Here is a 19,658-nt window from a genome sequence, read left to right as displayed (position 1 = left end):
GAGCTTCATTAATGAAACAGAGGAAACAACTTTAAAGTGTCAGCAGAAAGTATCAGGTTCAGTTTCAGACTTCGGTGACCTTAAGAGAACAGAGCAAGCAGAAAGGAATATTAAAAGTTATGGCTATCCTTTATGGGAGAATCACCACTGCATCCTGAGAAACAGGTGAATGCATTTCTCCTTGAAAACCCACTTTTTGCTAACAACTCACTTTTCATTTCATGGCGCCTGTAAGCACTCTTTCATGTAATACCATGACAGATATTAAAAACCGAATATAAACCACAATTGTTAAGCAGAGTAGATCCCTGCAGTATCTTCATATACAAATTCATGCTCTTGCTTCCATAGATATCAGTAGAAAATAAGTTACAGTCTATGGATTCTGCAGGCCCATTTTATAGGTTTACCCTTTCAGAAGTATAGCTTTCAAAACACACACTTTGAGCATCCGCCAAACCTCTTTTGTACTCCCAATGTGCACAGAAATCTCTGCACCTGCAATGGTTGCCTCATTCTCTTCTGTGTTTGACATTCTGCAATGTAGAATTCTGTGTCTGCATTTGAGGGAGCCTTAGTGTGTGCACTAATGAACGTTCAACAGTATCCAATGGCGACAGCAGGGTGGGCTAACCTCATTCAGATAAATGGAGTGTCGCTGCCATTAAGTGTTGGTCTTGCTCAGAAACCAGGGCATCCTGGTGGACCACACTCACCATACTGTTTAAAAATCATTCTCTTCTAAATCTGAGTCCCAAACTGCCAAGACTGAAGGATAATTAAAACATCCTACTGGTAAGAAAATTCATTTGGTGGTTGGTTAGCATTCTGTCACTTCTGTTGTCTGTCAAAGTAATACCACATAGACACCAAGAGAAAGCTACACTTCTGTTTAGTGTTTTAAAACACAAGTAAATATTTTACATAGACACTGCATAATTCTTTCCCATATTTAAGTGTTTTGTCCCTCACCATCTCTTCTTCCTTAGTTGTTTGTTGCAATTGCTGTGGAAATATTTTACAGAGATTACATATTTTCAGAGACATGGAGTTAGACCTAAAGCTGCCTTTCTATGACTGGAAGGAGTCCTATTTGTGAAAGGGCCACGGATCCAGCCTTCTGTGAATGGAATGGAGAAGGTGGAGGCAACTCTTGCTGATTCACCCTTCAATCCTTCATGCCACCTCTTATGCTGTCCTGAGCAGATTGGAGGACCTTGGGAGAATGGGAGCCGGGGCTAGAGTGTGCCCCATTCTACGGGAGGAACTCCGCTCACAGAACCCTGGATAGAACTGAAGATGAATAACAATCCTAGAAACAAGAGTAGATACTGGACACCAATAGCCCATGTCTAAGGCACATTATGGTAAACATAAGGGTTTGATATTGTACATTGTTTTGCAATAGAATAGATATATGGCTTTAAATTAAGAAGGATTTGGACAATGCAGTCATTTAGCAATCAGTTCCTCTTCTGTCAGGCTTTCTACTGATGGGTACTACTTCCTTGTTTTGAAAATACTACTTCGAAGAGCTCACGTATAATAGAAATGTCTCGCAATCAGACTGTCACTGAGAATTTAAATCAACTCAGGAGGAACACAGGACTGTTAATGCAGATTTGAATGAAACAAAAGAAGGAACTAAACAATTTCTCAAGGAAATTGGTTAAAAACATGTTCCATTCCCTCCTGCTCATATGTCCTTTTAGCACACTCATCTTCCGTACTTTCTCAGATCAGAATCCTCTAGCAGAGCCCACTGCAGATTCTTATCTGTAAAAGCAGATTCTTAAGCTCCACACTTCTGCACCTGACAGAGAAAATCAATGGCATTCATGACCTTTTCTCTCCTTTCACTGAAATAGCAGTGCAAAGATCAAGAGCTACTACTCAGCCAACAAGAAATTGAGAAATTGCCGTTGATGGTATAAGATTGGCTGGTCAAATTTAACTGAAACAGTCCTGCTTCCAGAGTCCCCTCTAGTTTTGACCAAGAGTAGGAAATAAAATGATTGTATATTATAAAAGAGTGGGTCACTTCAATTTTGGAACAGGTACAGGAATTGCAGCTCTTTGTATTGTTTCATGGGGGATCCCATGCAAATACCTCTAGACTTTTACATTCCATACATCTCTGGTTCTTGGCTGGCATCAGTCTCTTGTCCTACTTCCAGGCCAGCTGAGATGAATCTGTTACCATCAAGTGGCTCATCATTCATGTCACACAGTTTGCAAACACATCCTTGATGGTGGCAAATAAAACCACCTTAAAATACACACGTGCAGGCATTTTAAAAACGACACACCTTTCCCTCTGCATTCTTAAAGGTTTTTTAAAATAGCTCTTTCCTCACATAGTTTGGAGCTAGTGGACCAATTTTTTACATGGTGTTATCAACTCTTTCGATGTTGGTTCAGTTTTCAGAATATCTCCTTGTGTAGGTTTTAAAAAGTATTAATTGTATTAGGAAATAACAATAGATTTCCAACCGTACCCTCCCCAATAAACCTAAAAGAAAAAAAGATGGTGATTTAAACACAACTTGAAGTCTACAATCACAGCTTAAAGTGTTTACAATCAGTCTCTTTCTAAACCTTTTAAAGAATAGACCATACTTTTTTATACTGAAACATGTTGCAGCAACAGTACTGAATATGTAAAGCACAAGGCAGGAGAGAGCTGTCTCAGTGAGCTTGTCCTCTCTATGGAAGACTGTGACTTGTGAGAAATGAAAGATGACATTTATATACCTTTCACTCTCACTCCATTCAGTCTTCAGAACTATCTTTTCCAAATATGGTTACTTTTGCAAAAGCCTTGGATGGACTAGCAAATTCAGATGATGAGAGATATACTGTACTAAATGCAAAATTGGTGAACTGCTCAGTTTAAGTGTAAAAATTCTTGCTGGATATCAAAAATTAATGAGACATCCTCTTTCATTAAAGTTGTTTGTGGATTCATTACTCAGTAAAATCTCCTTTTGTACTATTGTTGTTGTCCTCAAACCAGGAATGAAACATATGTCTGTCTGGTTACCATTAACAACACTGCCCCACCCAAAATTAAAGGTACAGTGTCCATCACAGAAAAATAAAGTAAGACATTACATGTTTCTTCAATTTAAGACCTTCAGGCTTCAGCAGAAGTTACATCACATGACCAAGTACTTCTAGGTAAGTGAATATACTCCTCGGATTTGAAATCAGTGGTTACACAGTCCAGAGAACTCATTCTGCTGAAAGAAATTTATTAATAGAGTGCAGGTGTTTTCCTCATGCAGGCATCTTTTGCGAAGAAAAGCAACCACATGCTGCATGTGCATAAGCTGTGTTACATAGCTAATTGTGACCCTCTTCACCCATTGTCCCACAATTGCTTAGGAGTGGGCTTTTGCATCTGTATGTAGAGAAGCAACTTATTGCCTCATGCACATACACATACACTCTCTCTCTCTCTCTCTCTCTCCCCTCTGGATCATGGACAGTATCCATTGACAAGAATATTGGTGGCATGTCCTTCAGAGAGAGCAATATAAAGACGGATACGTAAAAAGAACAGAAATTATAATGCATTTAATCTAACTAAGAGTTAGTTTGATTAGAGTATTGTATTAGTAACTATGTTCTGTACTGTACCTGTTTTGAGCGAACCAGTACCTAAGAATATACATAGATACTTGCTTAAGTACACACTATACATATATGCCCTAACCCCGGTGCCAGCTTCTCTGGCTGAAAGGGGGGGGCATTGTGGGCGGTGGGGTGACAAGACATAGGGGCCTCTGATTGGTGCACCCCAGTGGCACCACCATGCAAGGAGGGACAGGCTGAATTGCCTTAAACTCAGTCCCCTTCCCAACCTCAGCTCTCTGGCTCGACGCAGCTCCCTCCCACCCTCCCCTAAGCAGTGTGGGTTTCTTACCGATTGCCCTTTGGGAGCCATGTAGGAATTTTTTGGCTCACAGTTTGATTGGCCTATTACTGTGAGTCTTTTTTGCCTACGTCACACTGTTTTGCGGGACAAGTGTGTCCTGTAAGGGAATATGGTCTATATCATCGGTCACATTCCAGTTGGCAGCTAAGACGGGCAAAAACAGGAAAGTAGGGATGGTGCGCATGCAGAGGCACCTTATGGTGACAGGTGATGCCTGAGGCCCCCCAACGGGTTGTGCAGCTCAGCGGGGGGATAAGGGTTGCCTGGGAGACCAACCCTACTCACTCACCCAGGTGTTGTGCGGCACCGGGTCGGGGGTGACACCGGAAGGTCTACCTCCCCCAGAAGGGGCAGTCCGGAGGGATGGCGAGATCACCGCCACCCCTCAGGCTGGGTGTGTTTTCGCCCAAGAAGTGCCAGCTAGCCGCTGACACAGTTAGATGCCCGTCCTAGTTACCTCTTTGCAGGTATTTCAATAAATGTGGCCCAATTTTCAACCCAAGCTTGCTGTCTGCGTCTTCTTTAACCCATCTCCGCTTGCAAAATCTGTTTATCCCCCCCCTTTTTTTTTGCACCAGATGGGTCACAGCAGCAGGGCTTACCTCACAAATGCGTGTGCTTTAAGTGTTGGTTCATATTAAATTTTCAAGATGACAACAAAAGAGAGAAAGAAGCAAGTGTCCCACCAATGTAACTGCTAGAACCATGGAGCTACACATCAAGGTGGAAACACTCAAATATCAAATTATAAATCAAAGCATGCTATATAATGGAAATTCTAATGCACAAAGAACAAAAACATAAGTTATATAAACCCCTGCAAATCAAACTTTGTTTAATATAAACATGCACCATGTGAGATGCATTTGTAATAACAGTGGTTTGGATACAAAGGTGCATTTCTGCATGTAGAATGTATCTTGTACAACCTCTTGCACAAGCAGAAGCATGAGAGCTGCTACAATAGAACATGGCTACTTTTATCCCACTCACAGGTTTGCAATTCAACCCAGTATTTTACAAACAATAAAATTACAAAAGATACAAAACAATCAAACCATATTATATAAAAGTTTTCAAGGAGTGAGTAACCGTAATGATACATGATGACATCCAAAGTATCTGAAAATCTTTCACAGGCACAATTTCTGCAATGGTGGACTGAATCTTGGGAACATAAGAAGCTGCCTTATACCAATACACATCATCAGTCCACCTAGCTCAGTATTGCCTGCACTGATAAGTAATGTATCTTTAGGATTTTGGACAGGAGTCTTTCCCAGTTCTACTTGAATATGCCAGGAACTGAACCTGGAATCTTTTATATGCAAAGCATGTACTGTACATGTTGTGTTGACTTGCTAACTGAAAATATTGTGCAGAGTGCAGATGTACACACATCTGAGGCTTGTTCCTGCTATGTGTCAAGTAGCAATGCCTAGGGTACAATGTGAACTAGCTGAAAAACCCCTGCATATAGTCTAAAGAGGTACAAAAGGAAACATGAAAAAGCCTGTGCATTTATTCAGCTCTGTTAAGTCAGAGAAGATGTCTTACATAGTTTGTCCAAATCTGTTTAACAAGCCATTTAAAAAAAATTCTGATCTGATTAAGTCTCCTTGCTTAAAAATTGTACTGAAGCATTTAGGCAAAAAAGAGGCTTCAACGTTAAGGTTCTTTGAAGGCTGAAATTGACAGGCAAGAAAGGAATCACAGATCACCTAACAGTATAGTAGAAGAACAACTTGCAATATAAACACATGTTGTAACATGTGGATTTGGCTCAGAACTGTGGGGTTCCTGTACTCTTCATAGGACTGCTACTTCTCTTTGTGGACTCTCAAGTTCCATTCCATGTGACCACATAATGGTTACTCTCTCTTTCATAGTTAATTCATCTCCTTATCTTGGTTGTTTACGTCAGTTGCTGCCATACTCTAAAGATTATCCTGAGGGAACTGTGCACAGTACATTGATTTTAATAGATTTTTCTACTACAAGGTATTCAAAATTGAGCATATATCATAATCCATAATATCCATTAGCTGTACCCTTTATCTACAGACATCCCCTATTCACAAGCAGAAGATATTTACACACACAAGGCTAATATAGGATTTTGAGGTCAACTCTCTGCCTGATAAGACTTGGAATTCATGAGCCATAGTTTATATTCAACTAGTTCTAATGAAGGCTTCAGGCCAAATGTTGTTTATACTTCCCCTCATAAAAATCTGATATAATAGCATTACACATGCTTATACCTGGTTATATCTCATGTCTGATGTTATACAGTAAGGCACAGTTAAAGTGTAAAGTGTATTGTATTTTCAATGTCTTCTGTTTTTTTTTTTTTGCACTAGATTCTGCACTGCTCCTACAGAAAATGAAGGGGGAAAAACTGAGAAACTCAGTAATTTGTTATCTTTTGTCTCCTTAATTGACTGTGGATTTTACTTTCAGTTATGCTTCAAACTGGAACTAATTAGTGTTGTATTAAAGAATGCATGAAAATTGAAAAGTGCACACAGGGAAGAGCATGAACCAAACTCCAGTTTTGAAGCAGTGCTTGAATTAAGCCAGTTTAAGAGAGCAACCCTATGGATTGCTCCATTGACAGACAGAGGGCTCCAAGATCAGAGCCCTCTGTCTATCCTATACCCTGCCAGCAAAAGTCAGGCAGAGTGGCAGGAGGATGGATCCTGCCCTCTTTAAAAATAAAGGTTTTAGTTAGATGGGCCTCGGAGCCTGTCTAGCTGGCCTACTTTGTTGTGAGTCAGGATGTTGATGGAGAGGCCATTGGATCCTGCAGATCCTGGCCTCCTTTCCTCCTCCCTCCCCTAGAATGTTCTCTTGATGACCTCTACAAGGTCATCCAAGATCATTGTTGCAATGTCAGAATGCAGCTGGCATATGCTTTCCACGGCAGTTGCAAGGGGGTGGGGGGAAGTTTCCAGTCTCTTATTCCTCCTCCCGGAGGGGAAATCCATCATATCCAATGGAGCTGTAGGACTGTTTAATTACGTTAAAGTAAATGTAACTAGAATGCTTAAAACTGAACAGATCAGCTGCCAGGTTTTTTTTCTCTACATGAATATTACAAACAAAAGTGTTATAGTCATAACGTCTGGAGAGCAGTGTGGTTTCCTGGTGTGTATTTATATAAGAAAGTACACGTATATGTATATATATTGGAAAACACATTCATTTCCCTTTAGTAACTTTTTTGTTAACTAATTGGGTGCACACACGCACACACACACACACACACACACACAGAGTTATGTGGTGTGATATTCATTTCAAGAGAACCCATGTTGGCTTGTCAAGTCCATAAACTATTACATTACTGGTTACATCTCTTCAAAAATTGTTCAGTATTTTCAAATATAAAAACACAAATACAATAGCTGCACAGAAGGTAAGATGGCAATGATATTTGTAATATAATTGTTTTAACATTTTCAAACCCCCCACATACAGTCAGGGCCAGAAATATTGGAACAAGGATAACTGTTATGGCATTTGGCCTCTGTACACCACCACATTGAAGTTGAAAGGAAACACACCCAGATGGGAGCAAAGTCAGGACTTAGCTGTAATTCAAGGGGTTTGACAAAAGTGGGGCACTAACCATTCAGGAAGTACAGCCAGTGGCATACACACACACACCCCATCGTTGGTGGCTCATAAGTAATGGAACAAACCAACATCATTTCAAACTTAAGGATCGCCTTGAATACCTGGATGAAAAAAAATCCTTTGCAGTCAATGACTGCCTGAAGTCTGGAACCCATGGACATGACCACATGCTGAGTTTCCTCCCTCGAGATGCTTTGCCAGGCCTTTACTGCAGCTGCCTTCAGCTTAGGGGTGGACGAAAGTCACTTACCTGTCCTCGAAGCTTTTCACGGTGGGGGAGAGGCGCTTCGCTGCTCAGGGGGGGAGGCGCTTCGCTGCTGTTCAGGCCGGGGGGGGAGGCTTCCCGCCTCGCCCGGCCGAAATTCAGGCCGGGGGGGAGGTTTCCCGCCTCGCCCGGCTGAAATTCAGGCCGGGGAGGAGGCGCCTTGCCTCGCCCGGCCGCGAACTAAAAAGTTAAAAAAAAACAAAAACGCCCCCGTGATAGGCTACGTGACGATTAACGTAGCCTATCACGGCTAGATCTGCAAAGTCAGCCATGATAGGCTACGTTAATCGTCACGTAGCCTATCACGGGTGACTTAAAAAAAAAAAAAGTGCGTACGCAAATGGCGGCCCCCATAGGGAGCCGCCATTCGCGTTCCTTATGTGGTCGCTGTAGTCTACGTAAATCTTTACGTAGACTACGGCGAAAATAAGGGCAATGCAAATAGCGTTGCCCTTATTTTCACCGTAGTCTACGTAATCTTTACGTAGACTACAGCGACCAAATAAGGAATGGGAATGGCGGCTCCCTATGGGGGCCGCCATTATCCGTACGCGCTTTTTTTTTTTTTTAAGTCACCCGTGATAGGCTACGTGACGATTTACGTAGCCTATCACGGCTGACTTTGCAAATTTTCCCCACCTCCTTTGCACTGATGGCTGTGCTGAGCTACAATACTAGGATACCTTCACAAGATGATAGACATCCTAGTCTGATGGTGAGGAGCCCTGCAGTAGCCACTGAAAGGTTTAACATTTAGGTCCTGTAATCACATAGGCTGCTGCTGGTTTTCTAAAAGGTACAACCATAGGATGAACATTAGCATTTCCACTCCTTCATGTCATAAATTCCACTATTCCGATCATCTATACAGTCGGTAAAAACAAGACCTGGAGCTGACTGTAGTTCAGATCATGAACTTCTTATTGCACAATTTAGAATCAGACTAAAGAGAATAGGGAAGACCCACAGATCAGTTAGATATGAGCTCACTAATATTGCTAATGAATATGCAGTGGAGGTGAATAGATTTAAGGGACTAGATTTAGTAGATAGGGTCCCGGAAGAACTATGGACAGAAGTTTGCAACATTGTTCAGGAGGCGGCAACAAAAAACGTTTCAAAGAAAAAGAAAACCAAGAAGGCAAGATGGCTGTCTGCTGAGATCCTGGAAGTAGCCCAAGAAAGAAGGAAAGCAAAAGGCAACAGTGAAAGGGGGAGATATGCCCAATTAAATGCAAAATTCCAGAGGTTAGCCAGAAGAGATAAGGAATTATTTTTAAACAAGCAATGTGCAGAAGTGGAAGAAGATAATAGAACAGGAAGGACAAGAGACCTCTTCCAGAAAATTAGAAACATCGGAGGTAAATTCCAGGCAAAAATGGATATGATCAAAAACAAAGCAGAGAGCTTTGGCTATTGGGCGGTATAGAAATTAAATAAATAAATAAAGATGGCAAGGACCTAAGAGAAGCAGAAGAGATCAAGAAAAGGTGGCAAGAATATATGGAAGATCTGTATAGGAAGGATAATAATATCGGGGATAGATTTGAGGGTGTGGTCAGTGAGTTAGAGCCAGACATCCTGAAGAGTGAGGTTGAATGGGCCTTAAGAAGCATTGCTAATAACAAGGCAGCAGGAGACGATGGAATCCCAGCTGAACTGTTTAAAATCTTGCAAGATGTAGGGATGGCAGAGAATTTCTCCATGAATCTCCGGGAGGCCGAATGCCAATGCATTCGGCCCCCTGAAATTGGTGGTGAAATTCTCCGCCGACCCCCCGCCCCCCCGGGATGGGACTTACCTCGTGCGAATGTCCCTCTCGGCGGCAGGTCCTGGCGGCGTTTCGGCGGCGTTTCGGCGGGGGCGGCCGGTCTTCTGACTGGCTGCCACCGCCACCATTGCAAAATAAAAAAGGAAGTAAAAAACAAAACAAAACACACCCGTGATAGGCTACATAACGATTTACGTAGCCTATCACGGCTAGATTTCCAAAGACTTTGGAAAAAGAAAAGAAAAGCGCGTACGCAAATGGTGGCGCCCATGGGGCGCCGCCATTTGCGTTCCTTAGTTTGGCACATCTAGTCTACGTAAAGATTTACGTAGACTACAGCGAAAATAAGGGCAACGCAAATAGCAGGAACTATACATATGTCTACTGGGAGTTCTTTACCCATAGCCCCTGAACTTTCTAAGTGTTTGAAAAGGTAAGAAAGTGTGTCTTAAACAAAAAAAAAGGCTATTGTCAAATGCCTTCCCATATTTCTAAAAGAAAGACAGTTTTTATTGTATGTATCTATATATGCATGTATGTGTTACATTTCTATGCCACCCATTAACCAAAGCTCTCTTGGTGGCTTATAAGACAAAAACACATTTACAATAATTTGTCAAATGATAAGAATATCAAAAATTCCAAGTCCAGAACTGAGCCTTTTAGGAAATGTTAACCATAGTGGCAGTGGTTTAGTGAATAGTGTTGAACATAGATTAGGAAAGTCAGATACAAATTCCGGCTCATCGTGAATTATACTATGTGACATTGGACCAGTCATAATCTCTTAGTTTAGCCAATCTCACAGAACTGTCGTGAGGATAAAATGGAGGGAAAACATGTAAGATGACAAGAGCCCTTTGAGGAAGAGTAGCATGCAAAAGTGATAAAGAAGTAAGGATTCCCAATCCTGTTATCATTATGCCTTTCTTTACGAGCAATGTATGTCCATGAGACTATATGCCAATTGCACTAGTACCTTGTAAAGTTATAATTGTGAAGAATTTAGAAGTCAACTGGGGGTAAAAAAGGAAAAGCAGTGAAACTTCCGTGTCTTTGTGAACAATAATGACACTGTACAAGAGATGAGTACAGCATGCCTGCTAACTTTTTATGGCTTGTACTATTACCTATGATTTGTTCTTGCTACATTTATTTTTATGCAGACTAAGATATAATTAATAGCATGTCATACTAGAACAGAACAGGCAGGATAATCATAGTAAAAAAATGACTTCAGAAAATGGGTAAAGATTTGCCTAAACTCACCTTAAGTATTTGTGGTGATGTATCCTGCACAACTCTTGCTTTTCTGGGTTTCGAAAAGGCAGAGGAACTAGAGATCAAATCGCCAACATTCGCTGCATCATGGAGAAAGCAAGAGAATTGCAGAAATTTTTAATTTCTTAAAAATTAAGAATTAACAGCAACTGGTCTTCCGAACAGCTGCCGCCGCTGCCATATGCAGTCTGTGTCTCCCCTCCCCCAATAGATGTGATAGGCTATGTAAAGACTTACGTAACCTATCACATCTGGGTTAAAAAAAAAAAGTACGCAAAACACGTACCCACTACGCTATTTGCATTGCCCTTTCTTTTCTTTGTCTTAGTCTACATAAATATTGACATAGACTAAGACGGCGGAAAATAAGGAACGCAAATGGTGGCAGCCATAGCCGCCGCCATTTGCGTACACGTTTTTTTTTTGTTGTTGTTACCCAGAGCCCTCCGCGGCTGGAAATCCGGCTGCGGACGGCCCTGGCCCTGGCCTGGGCCTGGCTGGCTGCTCCGTGGAGCTGCCACGGAGCACAGCCAGCCATCAAGGATTCTGGGGGGGAGGACCGGATCGCCTCCCCCCCGTGGAGGATTCCGGGGGGAGGGACGGAACGCCTCCCCCCCATGAACAGAATCCGTGAAAAGGTAAGTCACTTTCGTACATCCCTGACTCAAAGCCTTCAGTAGCAAAGCAATAGGCACTTGGGAGATGCATGTCACAGCAATAAACAGAGACTGCCTAGGTTTGCTATCTTGAGTTCCATAAGAAAGAGAGGATAAACATGAAATAAATAAATAAATCAAAACTATCAGGCCAGATGTGTCTTTAGCATATATTATGTCCCACTCCCAGGCCCTTGCAAAAGATTGGGAAGATATATGGGTAAAGTGGGCATAGAAGGGTCACAAATCTGCCTAATGATAGGGATAGTCATAATATCTGGTGGACCACAGGCTCACAGTGAAGTTGGAGAAGCAATATGTCATATACTCCAGAAATGAGAGGACTTCTGCAGCTCAGTCCAGTCCTGAAGATTTGAACAGAAAATCTGGCTTAGAAGCCACTTGGGAATCAGTTGAACTTCCCAGCCGGCAGTAGTATGTTTTGGGTTCCTTTCTACTGCCTTCTTTGAAGTTGTAACTGGGAGGATAGTGCTTGAAACTGCTCAGGGATTCTGAGTCAAGATGGGGTTACTTTGTGCCTACCTACAAACATCTAGAGCAGGCTGTCTGACAAATGGGTTAGAGGATTGCCAAATTTTAACATTCACACTATAAATCTTTAAACAAAACGGGAGGTTTTCATCTACCTAATTTACTGTTGCCCTTGTCTTTCTTCTTGGGTTTAGAGACCATGCCATAGTCCCCAAAGTTGGGAGGGCTAAGCATCCATTAAGATGATCTGCTTTTAGTCCCTTTCCTGCTACATGACATATTACCACACAGTGTCAACATGCACGCTAAGGACTGAGGGCAGTTTGAAGGTGCAGGGAAAGGAAGCATGAGCAAGTTAGGCATGGCCAGTGCAATGTTTGAAAAGAACTTGTATGATGAGATGTACAAGGTGTCCTTGTATGTGGAGCTTGCACATTCCCCTCTCCCCCACCCTGCAGGAAATGTGCTGATTTCCCCCCTTCATCTGGGTATGCTGTGTGAAGAGATTTGAGTCTATAAATGGTCCCATAAATCATGGAGGAGATGGCTTCTCTAGCCCAAAACAAGTCCCTCCCCACAGTACACATTGCGATTTCTGTTGTCAAAATGTAGCATTGCTTAATGGCAAATGGACTGTGTTTGCTTAAACACTTTCCGTGGTTTTTATTTTTTGCCCAACCTTATTTTCTACTAATTCCTCACATTATTGCTGTACTTCTGATACATAAGGGCTCAATAACAAAATCCGCAAAGCTTTTACAATCTTATTTTATTATCAAAGCTTGTAGTCAAGATCCTTTAACCAGCACTACCATCCCACCCCACCCCCAAAAGATATTAACATTGAGATAGTTTTTGCCTTTGTCCTTACAAATATTTTCTTTTTTGGATTTAAGATTAAGATGAATTTCTATCATGTAACATACTCCTGTAAATCAAAAACATGCATTTCCACCCTATCAAGTTAACATACCAAAGTTAATTACTTTTCAGTTCCACTGAGATGCAACTATGTCCTCATCAAATTGAAACTGTTATGTTTTCGTTGAATTATGCCCTAAGAAATACATTTGCCTATTCCCCTGCTCCAATATTCAGACAGAAATATCCAGGTGTTTGGAAAGACAGTTCATGGATGTATTTTTTTTAAACCCTATTAGCAGAGATGAAAAACCTCAAATAATAATTTTGTACAGAACTGACATCATCAATCCTTATTTTATTTTTATACTTTCTTATATTAAGATCATGAGGCATGCATACCATAACAGATTATGTTTCCACTGTTTGCAAGTTTCTGAACAGGTTAAATAACATCTTCATTTTATAGTTATTCTTTAAAAAAAAAACACTATTAAAATGAAGCAGAAAGTCCTTCATACTTTGGTATGTAAATAAAGAGAAAAAACAGGAGACAAAAAGGATTATTGAAATAAAAACCCCATCAGAGTTGGAATTAATAACATACACTTCATTATGATAAAATTAATTTTACTTCTCTCTTCAAAACCCCCGGGTTACATTTTGTTCTCTTTATACAAAAAGAACACACTATTTTGAATGTGTACAGGCACAGATCCAGACATCTCTCTTTCTGGATGTTACGAATAAGATGGAAGACAAAGGGTTGAAAATATTACATGATAAAGAGAAATCTAAGTGCCAACTTCTTGCAGTCTGATTAAGCATTAGCATTATATCAGTGCACTGGTGCAGCTAGGACCAGACCCTGGGTCTAAAGTCCAGGTCACTGCAGCCCAGCCCCCCCACAAATGACCACCCAGAGAGCAGCAGATGATGAGGACAGCAGAAGCAAACTCCATTTTATTATGGTACTTGTGGTGATTTAAGTGCTTTCAGACAGGGATGTACGAAACCCCTAACAGGCTCCATTCCGGTGCATCCATGGTGGGGGGAGGCGCTCTGTCCCTCCCCCCGGAATCCTCCCTGGCTGGCTCTGCCCTGCTCCACGGCGGCTCTGCGGAGCCGCCACCTGGGGCCAGCCAGGGCTGGCTGCAGCCGGAGTTCCAGCCGCTGCCAGGCTGCTGCAGCCGCAAATGGCGGCCGTCGTAGTAGCTGCCATTTGTGTCCTTGCAGTAAGCCACCGCATCCGCCGTGGCTTACTGCACATGACTTAAAAAAAAAAAAAAAGCGCATACGCAAATGACGGCCCCATAGGGAACTGCCATTCGCGTTCCTTATTTGGTCGCTGTAGTCTACGTAAAGATTTACGTAGACTACGGTGAAAATAAGGGCAACGCAAATAGCATTGCCCTTATTTTCACCGTAGTCTACGTAATCTTTACGTAGACTACAGGGACCATCCGCCGTGGCTTACTGCACGTGACTTAAAAAAAAAAAAAAGCGCGTACGAATGGCGGCCCCCATAGGGAGCCACCATTCGCGTTCCTTATTTGGTCGCTGTAGTCTACATAAATCTTTACGTAGACTACAGCGAAAATAAGGGCAACGAAATAGCGTTGCCCTTATTTTCGCCATAGTCTATGTAATCTTTACGTAGACTACAGGGACCAAATACGGAACGCGAATGGCGGCTCCCTATGGGGGCCGCCATTTGCGTACGTGCTTTTTTTTTTCAAATTCACCCGTGATAGGCTACGTGATGATTAACGTAGCCTATCACGGCTGACTTTGCAGATCTAGCCGTGATAGGCTACGTTAATCGTTACGTAGCCTATCACAGGGGCGTTTTGTTTTTTTTGAAGTTCGCGGCCGGGGAGACGGGGCGCATCTCCCCGGCCTGAATTTCGGCTGGGCGAGGCGGGAAGCCTCCCCCCCGGCCTGAATTTCGGCTGGGCGAGGAGGGAAGCCTCCCCCCCAGCCTGAACTTTGGGGGGAGCAGCGAAGTGCCTCCCCTCCACCGCGAAGCAAGCTGTGAGACCAGGTAAGTGACTTTCGTGCACCCCTAGTAGCCTATCACGGGTGACTTTGGAAAAAAAAAAAAAGTGCGTACGCAAATGGCGGTGGCCCATGGGCACCACCATTTCCGTTCCTTATTTTGGCATGTCTAGTCTACGTAAAGATTTACATATACTATGGTGAAAATAAGGGCAACACAAATAGCATTCCCTTATTTTCGCTGTAGTCTACGTAAATCTTTACGTAGACTAGACGTGACAAAATAAGGAACGCAAATGGCGGCGCCCATGGGCCGCCGCCATTTGTGTACGCGCTTCCCCCCCCCCCAAAGTCATCCATGATAGGCTACGTGATGATTTACGTAGCCTATCATGGCTGACTTTGGAAATCTAGCCGTGATAGGCTACGTAAATCGTCACGTAGCCTATCACGGGTGTGTGTGTTTTGTTTTTACTTTTTTATTTTGTAATGGTGGCGGCAGCCGGTCGGGAGACCGGCCCCCGCCCCCGCCGAACTGCCGCCGGGACCCGCCGTCGATAGGGACATTCGGCCACGGTAAGTCCCATCCCGGGGGGGGTGTGGAGGGCCGGCAGAGAATTTCCCCAACATTTTCAGGGGGCTGAATGCCTTGGCGCTCGGCCTCCTGAAGATTCGTGGAGAAATTCTCCGCCATCCCTAGCCGTGATAGGCTATGTAAACATTTACGTAGCCTACCACGGCTGACTGCAGGGACGCAAACAGCGGCGGCTATGGCCGCCGCTATTTGCGTCCCCTGCTAGCCAGCGGCTGGATGTTCGGCTGCTGGCGGAGCTGGCTGGCGGCTCCACAGAATTGCTGCGGAGCACAGCTGGCCAGCCAGGATTCCGGGGTGGGGAGGAATGGAGCGCCTCCCCCCCTGCAAGGATTCCGGGGGGAGGGACAGAATGCCTCCCCCCACACCATCAGCATAATCCCTGAAAGGTAAGTGATTTTCGTACATCCCTAGCAAAAAGGAGGAATGTGGGAACCACAGACCATTCAGTCTGAGATCAATCCCTGGGAAAATTCTGGAGCAGATGATAAAGCAATCCATCTGGAAGCACCTTGAAAACAATGCAGTGATTATTCGAAGCCAACATAGATTTGTCAAGAACAAATCCTGCCAGACTAACCTGATCTCATTTTTTGATCAGGCAACCTCCCGTGTGGACTGTGGGAATGCTGTGGACATAATATATCTCAACTTCAGCAAAGCTTTCGACAGAGTGCCCGTATCGTGATGAGCAAACTAGCTCAAAGTGGGCTAGATGAAACAACGGTCCGGTGGATCCACAGTTGGCTACAGAACTGGACTCAAAGAGTGCTTATCAATGGGATCTTCTCAAACTGGGGAGAGGTAACTAGGAGGATATTGCAGGGCTCAGTCCTGGGCCTAGTGCTCTTCAACATTTTTATTAATGACTTGGAGGAGGAGGTGCAGGGAATGCTGATCAAATTTGCAGATAACACAACATTGGCTGGGACAGCGAATACTCTGGAAGACAGAAACAAAATTCAAAGTGATCTTGATAGGCTGGGGCGCTGGGCTGAAAACAACAGAATGACATTTAATAGGGATAAGTGCCAAGATCTACACCTAGGAAAAAGAATCCGAATGCACAGTTACAAGATGGGCTCAACAGCACTAAAAGCAAGAAGCATCTTGGAATTGTTGTAGATCACAAGCTGAATATGAGCCAACAATGTGATGTGGCTGCAAAAATGGCAAACGTTATTCTGGGCTGCATTAATAGAAGTATAGCTTTCAAATCATGTGAAGTACTAGTTCCCCTCTACTCAGCACTGGTTAGGCCTCATTTGAAGTACTGTGTCTAGTTCTCGGCACCACACTTTAAGAAGAGTGCAGACAAACTGGAAAAGGTTCAGAGGAGGACAACAAAGATGATCAGGGGACTGGAAACAAAACCCTATGAGGAGAGACTAGGCATGTTTAGGGATGGTGGAGAATTTCTCCCCGAATCTTCGGGGGGCCGAGCGCCAGCGCATTCGCCCCCCCGAAATCGGCGGTGAAATTCTCCGCCCCCCGCCCCCCCTCCGGGATGGGACTTACCTTTGGCGAATGTCCCTCTTGGTGGCGGGTCCTGGCGGTGGTTCGTCGGCCTTTTGTCGGGGGCGGGGGCGGCAGCTGGTCTTCCGACCGGCTGCCGCCACCGCCATTACAAAGTAAAGTGTAAAAAAACCCCAAAACCCCGTGATAGGCTACGTAACGATTAACGTAGCCTATCACAGCTAGATTTCCAAAGTCAGCCATGATAAGCTACATAAATCGTTACGTAGCCTATCACGGGTGACTTTGAAAAAAAAAAAAGTGCGTACACAAATGGCGGCGCCCCTAGGGCGCCGCCATTTGCATATGCGCTTTCCCCCCCCCCCAAGTCAGCCATGATAGGCTTCGTAACGATTAATGTAGCCTATCACGGCTGACTTTGGAAATCTAGTCATGATAGGCTACGTTAATCGTTACGTAGCCTATCATGAGGTTTTTGTTTTTTTTTACTAGTTTCACGGCCAGGGAGACGGGGCGCTTCTCCCCGGCCTGAATTTCGGCCGGGCGAGGCAGGGCGCCTCCCCCCCTGGCCTGAATTTCGGCCGGGCGAGGCGGGATGCCTCCCCCCCCTCGCCTGAACTTCGGGGGGAGAAGCGAAGCACCTCCCCCCCACTGCGAAGCACCCCTACGAAAAGGTAAGTGACTTTCGTACATCCCTAGGCATGTTTAGTCTTGAGAAGAGAAGACTGAGCGGAGATGATAGCACTCTTCAAGTACTTGAAGGGTTGTCACAGAGAGGAAGGCCAGGATCTCATCTCGAACATCCCAGACTGCAGAACACGGAATAATGGGCTCAAGTGACAGGAAATTAGATTCTGGCTGAACTTCCTGACTGTTAGAGCATTACAACAATGGAACCAATTACCTAGGGAGGTGGTGAGCTCTCCCACACTGAAAGCATTGAAGATGAACAGCCATCTGTCAGGGATGCGCTAACTTGGATTCCTGCATTGAGCAGGGGGTTGGACTTGACGGTCGTATAGGCCCCTTCCAACCCTACTATACTATGATTCTTTCTATGACATGCTATCATTCCCCAGACCAGAACACTCAAAGTGATACTGAAATTTGGGAGACCTCCAAATGAGGAAGCATTGCAATTAGGGGTGGACGAAAGTCACTTACCTGTCATCGAAGGCCGTTCGCGGTGGGGGGGAGGCGCTTCGCTGCTCCCCCCGCGAAGTTCAGGCCGGGGGGGGAGGCTTCCCGCCTCGCCCGGCCGAAATTCAGGCCAGGGGGGAGGCTTCCCGCCTCTCCCGGCCGAAATTCAGGCCGGGGAGGAGGCGCCTCGCCTCACCCGGCCGCGAACGCGAAAGTAAAAAAAAACAAAAAAACAACGCCCCCTGATAGGCTACGTGACAATTCACGTAGCCTATCACGGCTAGATCTGCAAAGTCAGCCGTGATAGGCTACATGAATCGTCACGTAGCCTATCACGGGTGACTTTAAAAAAAAAAAAAAGCGCGTACGCGAATGGCGGCCCCCATAGGGAGCCGCCATTCACGTTCCTTATTTAGTCGCTGGAGTCTACGTAAATGTTTACGTAGACTACGGCGAAAATAAGGGCAACGCAAATAGCGTTGCCCTTATTTTCGCCGTAGTCTACGTAAACATTTACGTAGACTACAGCCACCAAATAAGGAACGGGAATGGCGGCTCCCTATGGGGGCCGCCATTATCCGTACACTCTTTTTTTTTCTTTTTTTTTAAAGTCACCCGTTATAGGCTACGTGACGATTCATGTAGCCTATCACGGCTGACTTTGCAAATCTAGCCGTGATAGGCTACGTGAATCGTCACGTAGCCTATCAGGGGGCGTTTTTTTTTTCTTTCATTACAATGGCGGCGGCGGCAGCCGGTCGAAAGACCGGCTGCCGCTCCCACCTCGCTCGAACACCGCCGAACCAGCCACCGGGAGGGACATTCGCAAAAGGTAAGTCCCGTCCCGGGGGGGGGTGCGGGGTGCGGGGGGGGGGGTGCGGAGGATTTCTCCCCGAAACTTGTTCGGGGGGCCGAACACGTTGGCGCTCGGCCCCCCGAAGTTTCGGGGAGAAATTCTCCGCCATCCCTAATTGCAATAATGGTTAACTTCCATCTTTGACTGACAAAATGCAAGTTCTTGACATGGCAAAGAGGTTACATTTCTTGAGGTCCTAAATGACTATGCCCTAGAGCAGTTGGTCATGGAACTGACCAGGGAAGAGGAAACCTGGATTTAATCCTAAGTGTTGCCACCTAGTACGAGATGTGTGTGTTGTCAAGCCAATTGGGAACAGTGACCACAGATCTATCAGATTATACACACACACACACACACGGAAAATTGCCAAGGAAGTCTTACACAGTAACATTTGACTTCAAAAGAGGAAAGCTCTCTAAAATGGGGGAACTGTAAAGTTGAAGTTGAAAACGGAAGTGAAGAGGGTTAAATATCTTCAAAATATTTGGTGGTTATGCAAAACCACAATAATAGAAGATCAACTAGAATGTATACCACAGATTAAGAAAGGTAGCTCCAAGTCCAAGAGGTCACCAGCATGGGTAATGAGCAATGTCAAGGAAGATATTAGAGAAAATAAAGCTTCCTTTAGGAAATGGAAATCTTGCCCAAATAACAAAAAGGAACACAAACTTGTACAAAGGAA

General features: G+C 44.2%; 1 protein-coding gene across 4 annotated transcripts in view; it reads right to left on the bottom strand.

Annotated features, from left to right (window-relative positions):
• Positions 1 to 19,658, bottom strand: part of CHRM3 (cholinergic receptor muscarinic 3) — a 476,802-nt gene that overhangs the window by 32,484 nt on the left and 424,660 nt on the right. For all 4 annotated transcript variants that reach the window (XM_084832236.1, XM_084832244.1, XM_084832260.1 and 1 more), the window contains one exon: positions 10,888 to 10,979. The gene's annotated coding sequence lies outside the window, so the exon portion shown is untranslated. The remainder of the gene's footprint in view (positions 1 to 10,887; positions 10,980 to 19,658) is intronic.

The sequence above is a fragment of the Heloderma suspectum genome, chromosome 1, assembly GCF_057233095.1.
Source record: "Heloderma suspectum isolate Gila_16-S chromosome 1, 16-S_ref, whole genome shotgun sequence".
Lineage (NCBI taxonomy): Eukaryota > Metazoa > Chordata > Lepidosauria > Squamata > Helodermatidae > Heloderma > Heloderma suspectum.
The sequence above is the reverse complement of the archived record's forward strand: the minus strand, read 5'-3'. Positions and strand labels throughout refer to the sequence as shown.